The 7,111-nt window shown below is 49.3% G+C and overlaps 1 protein-coding gene across 1 annotated transcript in view; it reads right to left on the reverse strand.

The window, feature by feature from the left end:
• Window positions 1-742, reverse strand: part of LOC145412782 (inositol-tetrakisphosphate 1-kinase-like) — a 72,466-nt gene extending 71,724 nt beyond the window's left edge. Inside the window, exon 1 of the mRNA XM_080282561.1 lies at window positions 700-742. The gene's annotated coding sequence lies outside the window, so the exon portion shown is untranslated. The remainder of the gene's footprint in view (window positions 1-699) is intronic.
• Between the last annotated feature and the right edge of the window lie 6,369 nt (window positions 743-7,111).

Raw genomic sequence — 7,111 nt, forward strand, 5'->3', positions numbered from 1 at the left:
TTAACAGAATGACAGGGAATTGTCCATGGTGTGAATTGTCCTGACAGGAAATCATCCATGTTTTGACAGCATATTGTCTGATGGCACATTGTTCAGGAACCAATGGTGGCACCTTACAGATGGCATGGGTTCATTCAAACCCTACCTCATTTGTCTCCAAATTGTTCAGGTTCATTAGGTTTGGTTAAATTATGTTAGGTTTGGTTGAATTAAGTTAAGCTGGGCTGGGTCAGGTTTGGCTAGTAGGGACATGGTGATTGGTCAATGGGCAACTCTGGAGTCAAATCAACCTAACTTAAAAGTCTAACATGGCAGGTGGCTGCTTGAAATGATCTACATGTAAAACTGGTTTTATTGTTGATACCTTCAAAATGACGTATTTCCGCAACTTGTTAAAGATATCCAACAGGTAACTACTGTTGATGGAGAAAAATATATATATATAACAGTACATTTTACGTAAGGGAGCTCTCTGCAGTTTTATATCAACATACGTAGAGAAAGTGTAATACCTCTCCCAACATTCACAAGTAACCTGTACTATGATGTTATCTGTCAAAAGCTGGTGCGACATCGGTATCAAGTGCTGATATGAGAAAGAGTAAACAGCTGAATTAAAGAGATTCATTTCAATGTTTTTTTCCTGGCAATTCATGGGACTTTGTCTAAAAAATCACATTACTTTCAGCAGTCACCCACCTCTCCGCCGCTGCCGATAAGCAGGTCAGCCAACTTCCTCAAATGAACTGTTATATGGAAAAGCGGGTGTCCATTGTCGAGAGATTGGTAACCCGAGCTATCAACGTCACGTCAACACTGACACTGACTCGTTCACGATAACAACTAGCACTTCACCTCTTCATCCTTCCCTGATTCTCTATCCTTGGCTTAATATCAGATACTCTTATAGACCTTACAGGCAAAGGCCACATTACACCAATAGAAAATAAAGGTAAAAGCTTTAATGTCAAACTAGAAGGCAATGTTATCCTACAATGACAACACACCAAACGTAAACACGCTTCTTCTTCGTGTTGATCGTTTTCTTCTTAAATTCATTTGCCAACACTGCTATTTTCTTACTCTTATGACGTTATAATTATTTGGTGTTAAAAAATATAACAAATAAGCAAAAACAGTAACCTTTAACATATGTAAATTACTGCCCTTGCAGTTTTGAAAAACAGGTTATTAGGTAACATCCAGGCCAGCAATTTTTTGTTCCCATCAAATAAGATAGATGTTCCATTCACTCCCTTTTTCAGAGCTCATTTAATCAAACGTATGAAACCATATGGAAGACAATTCTGTATCTTTTACAACAATAAGTATTGCAGTTTAATTCATGATCAAATTTCATACACTCGGCAATCTCCACACGCTTCTGTGTGGTGGATTACCATCTCGGAAGGCCTTCACACTCGGAAATAACTGACAGTGAATACTCTAAACTCTAAAGTTTAAATAAATTTAGAATTCACGCTAGTTACTTTAAATAGATTTAGGATCAGACTGCACAAAGGAAATGAAGGCAGATAACAACGAGGTTGAAAAGGAGGAGGGGCTCTGAGACCATCCCACGATCTCACTGCAAAGCATAGCCCTTCCTATCAACCACAACATCGGCTACAGTTCGATTTCGTCGTTTTTCCAGTATTTATCCTGAATCCAGTTATCTTCAGGTTCTTTTATCACCCTCCTGTAAGTAAAAGTTTTATGGTTGTAATACGTCCTTACCTGCCCATATACTGTACGTCATTTTCAGTCTTTGAAATCTTCAGAAAGCTGGGATTTCTTTCAACAGGTCAATGAAATCGTTCGGCGAAAGTTACAATGCGCAAAGTTCACTTGTATACCCCTTCCTGTACCTTTCTCCTTTTGAATATTCACGTGGTAACTGCGTAAATTTGTCTGTTTAATTTTATGTCTTCCTTCCTCCAATCAGCTTGATTTAGCCTTACTGTTTGCGTTTATTCTTCCTACCTACTTACGATTCTATTCTACTTCAGAATGGGGAAATTTCGTCCTATTTAATATGGTTAATCAAGGCTATATTTAACGCCCCCCCCTCCCCGGTTCGAAAACTGTGAATAAATTCTTTTCGAAACAGAAAGAGACGTCATCGTCATGATAATGTGATATAAAGCCCGCATTTTTACTTTGATGGGAGGTGATGGCGACCATTATCCACTCACCTAATTACGATTAGTGCTGCCTACTTATTCCTTCACCTTTATTAATATGCGCGCCCCCGCCACCGTATCCCCCACCCCGCTACGGAGCCACAGCCCTACCGGAGGACACACGGCGAGCCAGGTAAATGCGACACTGGCCCATAGCAAGACGGGCGCCGGGGCGCCCTGACCTTGTGTCCCTCTTCCCCGCAACCTGCCAAACCACGACGTCGCAGGAATGCGGCACTGCTTCCCGGCCGGACCAGCCCTCGTCAGGATCGGGCTGGGACTGCTCCAGAAACAGTCCCAGGCAGCACCGCGGTAACGGCCACTGTACGTACCGGGGAGGGAAAGGCCACTGTACATCCCTCAGCTGTTTCCCTCTGCAGCCCCGCGACGACGGCCACTGTGCGCGTCGGGGAAGGAACAACCACTGTACGTCCCTTATTCACCTCCTCCTCCTCCTACGGGAGTAGCCCCGCGGTAACGGCCACTGCACGTACCGGGGAGGGAACGGCCACTGTACATCCCTCAGATACTTCCCGTTGGGCAGGCAGACCCGCGGCGACGGCCACTGTACGTGCCGGGGGGGGGGGGAACAGCCACTGTACGTCCCTCATCTGCCTCTTCCTCCTTCGGGAGCAGCCCCGTGGCGATGGCCACTGTACGCGGCGGGGAAGGGACGGCCACTGTACGTCCTTCTGCTGCTACTCCAAGGGGCTGTGGACCCGCGACGACAGCCACTGTACATGTCGGGGAAGGGACGGCCACTGTATACCCCTCATCCACGGTCCTGAGGGTTCTCACGGAGGGGAAAGTCCCTTGTGTGGCCCACTCTATACCCCTCGGCTGCATGGGACGCCCTTCTCTCTCCCTCAAGGTGTGGTTCCCCGGAGGTGCTGCCGGTCCAGGAGTGGTGGCGAGGTCCTGTCTCCAAAAGCAGGGTTCGCGCCCTACATCCTGCCTCTGGAGGACGCCGGATCGTGATGGACGCCATGCGGGCGAGGTACCGCAGCCAACCTCTGACGGTGCCCCAACCTAAAGGTGACCGCAGTCCCAGGCCTCCCAGGGCCAGCCCGCGGACCCCAAGGTGAGACCGTTCTGACCCCAATCACCGTCAGCCCTCCGCCAGGAGCAAGTAGCGGCAGGCCCGACTCCTGATGCTGTTCGGCCCCAGCCCCGAGGGCCGCTTACCAGGTCGAGGCCCGAATAGAAGAGGGCCTTCCTGCACCCTGGACCACACACGCGCTCGGGCAGCGACGCCCCTGGGAGCTGTCCCGTGCCTCCTGCAGGAGGGCTCCCCAGAAGGGCTCCCTCCCACTCCCGAGCGCCACCTCAGTTAAACCCAGGCCTCAGCAGTCCAGTGACGACGCCCCCAGATCCCAGTTTCGTGCTAAAGACTTAATAGTGAAAGTGACTACGAGTGATATAAAGCAGACAGAAACTCTACCTCTAAAAGTCTCTGTTCCAATGTATCCAGCGTACTGTGTCCCAGAACCAGAGGATATCCTAGTGTATGACCAAAGAGACCAACCTACTACGTACAGTCCAAAGAGACCGAGTGTATAAACAGTGTCCCCACGGCTGTGTGATATTCTCTCGTGTATTGACTCAGGCGTAAACACCGTGCCCATGTGATATGTTATGCTAGTATTAATTAACCTGTCACTTTATCCCATCCATATTCAGTGTATCTTTGTATGTATATTGAAAGGGAATTGAACTGAGACAATAGATGTGTTAAGGTATCCTGCCGAGTTTTTATGCCCTGTTCCTTTGTAGGTATTCTACTTCCGGTCTAGAAAGAGGACCCCGCTCAGTCGCTTGTGTCTTTAGAACGAGAAGTCGGTCTAAAAACATCCAGCATAACATTTATCATTCTCTTTCTGTATCTGCCCTCATTCTTTCCTACTTCTCCCATCTTTCCCGTCACTTTTTAGTACTCTTCTTTCCTTTTCAGGCGGCTTCACATTGAGTGACGAGCCTAATGGTTTCCTGTAAACCAAAAACCATTTACAGAACACTGAATGGTAACCATATAACCTACCTAAAAGTGTTTCCTGCTTCACAAGTGGGTTGGCAGAGGATTAGTGCCCCTGTCCTCATAAAACAGCTAACTCAGAGACAAACGGCCACCACTTATGGGATTATGGCGTCTGATAATAAATAAATTAAATAAATAAATAAACTTATTTTTTACTCATCTTTATTGCCTCATCAGGAAGAGGCGAAGGACTAGGCTAGTAGTAACAGTACAATAGTAGCAGTAGCAGCTGCAAGCAACCATGGGCCATCTGAAATGTGAACCCAGTGGACTGCATACTGAAGCTGTCCTTCTCCTACATTCTACCATCCTCCTTTCAGGGCACAGGAAAATAGCTGAGGGATACTTGTATAGATGAACAGCTGGGGCATCCAGTTATATAACCGCCACCACAAGAAGGGATTACTCTCCAGCACCGGGTGTAGGCTACTCAGTTGATACATTAACCTCTTCACAATGACATATTCTGTAATGAATTCTTGATACCAACAGGCGTAACTATGTGGCTTAGGAGAAAGATTCAAAACTGCTGGGCAGCATTATGTGAAGGGTGTCTCGAAATGTGAATAAAATGGTGGCTATCATAGAAAGTACACACACACACACACACACACACAATATATATATATATATATATATATATATATATATATATATATATATATATATTAAAATGCGGTATATCACCGAGGGCAACCCAACACCCCCAGAAGGAGCCCACAGATGAGCATATACAGCGCGCCTGGACTTCGGGCGACAGGGACATAAGTCCACCCAGGCCACACGCCCCTATGACCCGGAGCTCGCCCGCCACCACCGTAGCAGGAATACGAGACTACCTTCCGGGCGAGCTGACCACCGACAGCCACGGGGTGGAGCTGTTACTCCAGCTCCAGTCAGCACCCCTGAGATGGCTGGTACCCGCTCAACCCTCCTACAGGAGATAGCCTGCAACCGCTCTGGACATAAGAAGGAGACAGCTGGCAGCCGCTCCCACCTTCATCAGAAGACTGCCAGAAGCCGCTCTGAAGGTGCCCCTAATGAGACGGCCGGTAGCCGCTCAACCCTCCTACAGGAGATGGCCTGCAGCCACTCTGGAGGTATCAAGGAGATGACCAGTAACCGCTCTCACCTTTGTCAGGAGATGGCCAGTAGCCGCTCTGAAGGAGCCCTGAACGAGACGGCCGGTAGCTGCTCAACCCTCCTACAGGAGATGGCCTGCAGCCGTTCCGGAGGTAACAAGGAGACTGCCAGTAGCCTCTCCCGCTTTTGTCAGGAGATGGCCAGTAGCCGCTCTGAAGGTGCTCCTCAAGAGACGGCCTGTAGCCGCTCGACCCTCCTACAGGAGATGGCCTGCAGCCATTCTGGAGGTAACAAGGAGATGGCCGGTAACCGTTCCCACCTTCGTCAGGAGACGGCCAGTAGCTGCTCCGAAGATGCCCCTGAATCGGCCTGTAGCCGCTCCCTTCCCCAGGCCATGGCCAGAAGCTGGGCCTTAGCAACGGCAAGTAGCTGTGCCCCTAGAAGGCCATGGCCAGTAGCCGGGCCCGATGGTAGGAGACAGCCGGTAGCCGCTTCTCCATCAGGTGCTGACTCCTGCCCACCAACCTACGACCCGGAGGGAGCCCCCAGCCTGGAGGAGTACTGGAGAGGCCCCGTGACTACCATCGGGCTTTTCTCCCTGCAGCCGGTTCCTGAGAGGACTTGCCTGATGGACCTCGATGCAGGCCGACACCGCAGCCCCATCCTGACGGTGTCCCCGACCACTGGGGACCGCAGCCCTTGGGACCTCCAGACCACCCCCAGGACCCCCAGGCGGGACCTCCCTACACCCCAATGCTGGAGATCTTTGTCCTCCATCAGGCGCCTAAGCGAGAAGTTCAGGCAGCTATTCGGCCCCAGCCCTGAGGGCCAGACTCCTGCCCCAAGCCTGAAAGCACGGGACCCTTCGCCACCAGATGAGCGAGGATGCCCCTACGCGTGATCCCTTGGCCCCTGAATACAGAGGCCCCTGGCAGAACTCAGCCCCGTCAGTATTGAGGCTGAGTCACCTCCGCCGCCCTTGTACCTGACCGCCACTACACCCAGACCCGAAAGTGAGTGATAGTGAAAGCACAGTGTCTGTGACATAGTGAAGTAATGGGAGAGCAGTGAGTTAACAGAATAGGGGAAGTCAGTGAGAAAAACATCAGTAATAATATAAAAGGTGGAATAAGCAAGGTAACAGTGAAACAGTGAACACGGGAAGGCAGTGAAATACAGGTCCATCTCAGTGAACACGCTACCACCCGGTGAGCCCTAGTGCAAAAGTAATAATTAACGACCCGACCAACAAACCCGTTAGCCTACCCACAGTGAAATAGTGCCACCACCTCCACCAGTACACAGAACCTAGACTTTCCTACAATAATATCACATAACCTCTCTGCCCTAAGTGCTATTCACCTTACCCTATCTTGTCCTGAGTAGTATCCTGCGCGATACTAACACCCCATATCTAGGCCTTAGAATTATAATTGTCCAGTATACCTGTATTTGTGACATCTGCCTATTCCACTGTAGAATTTAGCAATACACATGTAAGGCTGTTGCCTTGAGTTTTTGTGTCCTGCCTCTCTCTTATTTGTCTAAGCTCCGGTCTAGAAAGAGAACTCAGCTGCACACTATAGGCGTTAGAGAGACGGGAAGCCGACCCTAAAAAACACCTATATAGCATTACACTGGTGGATAGCGGTGGTTCTTGACCTGGGCATACGAGAGAGGTAATCAAGAAATACCGGCAAAATGGCAACCAAACCGCATGTGCAATTACCTAAATTCGACCCCGAACAGTATGATAATCACACATACCTGGGAATTATTATACTTTTGCTAGATATTGGGTTCGAAGATG

Source organism: Coenobita brevimanus, chromosome 94, assembly GCF_032717465.1.
Source record: "Coenobita brevimanus isolate Jiangsu-jjx chromosome 94, ASM3271746v2, whole genome shotgun sequence".
NCBI classification, from domain to species: Eukaryota; Metazoa; Arthropoda; class Malacostraca; order Decapoda; family Coenobitidae; genus Coenobita; species Coenobita brevimanus.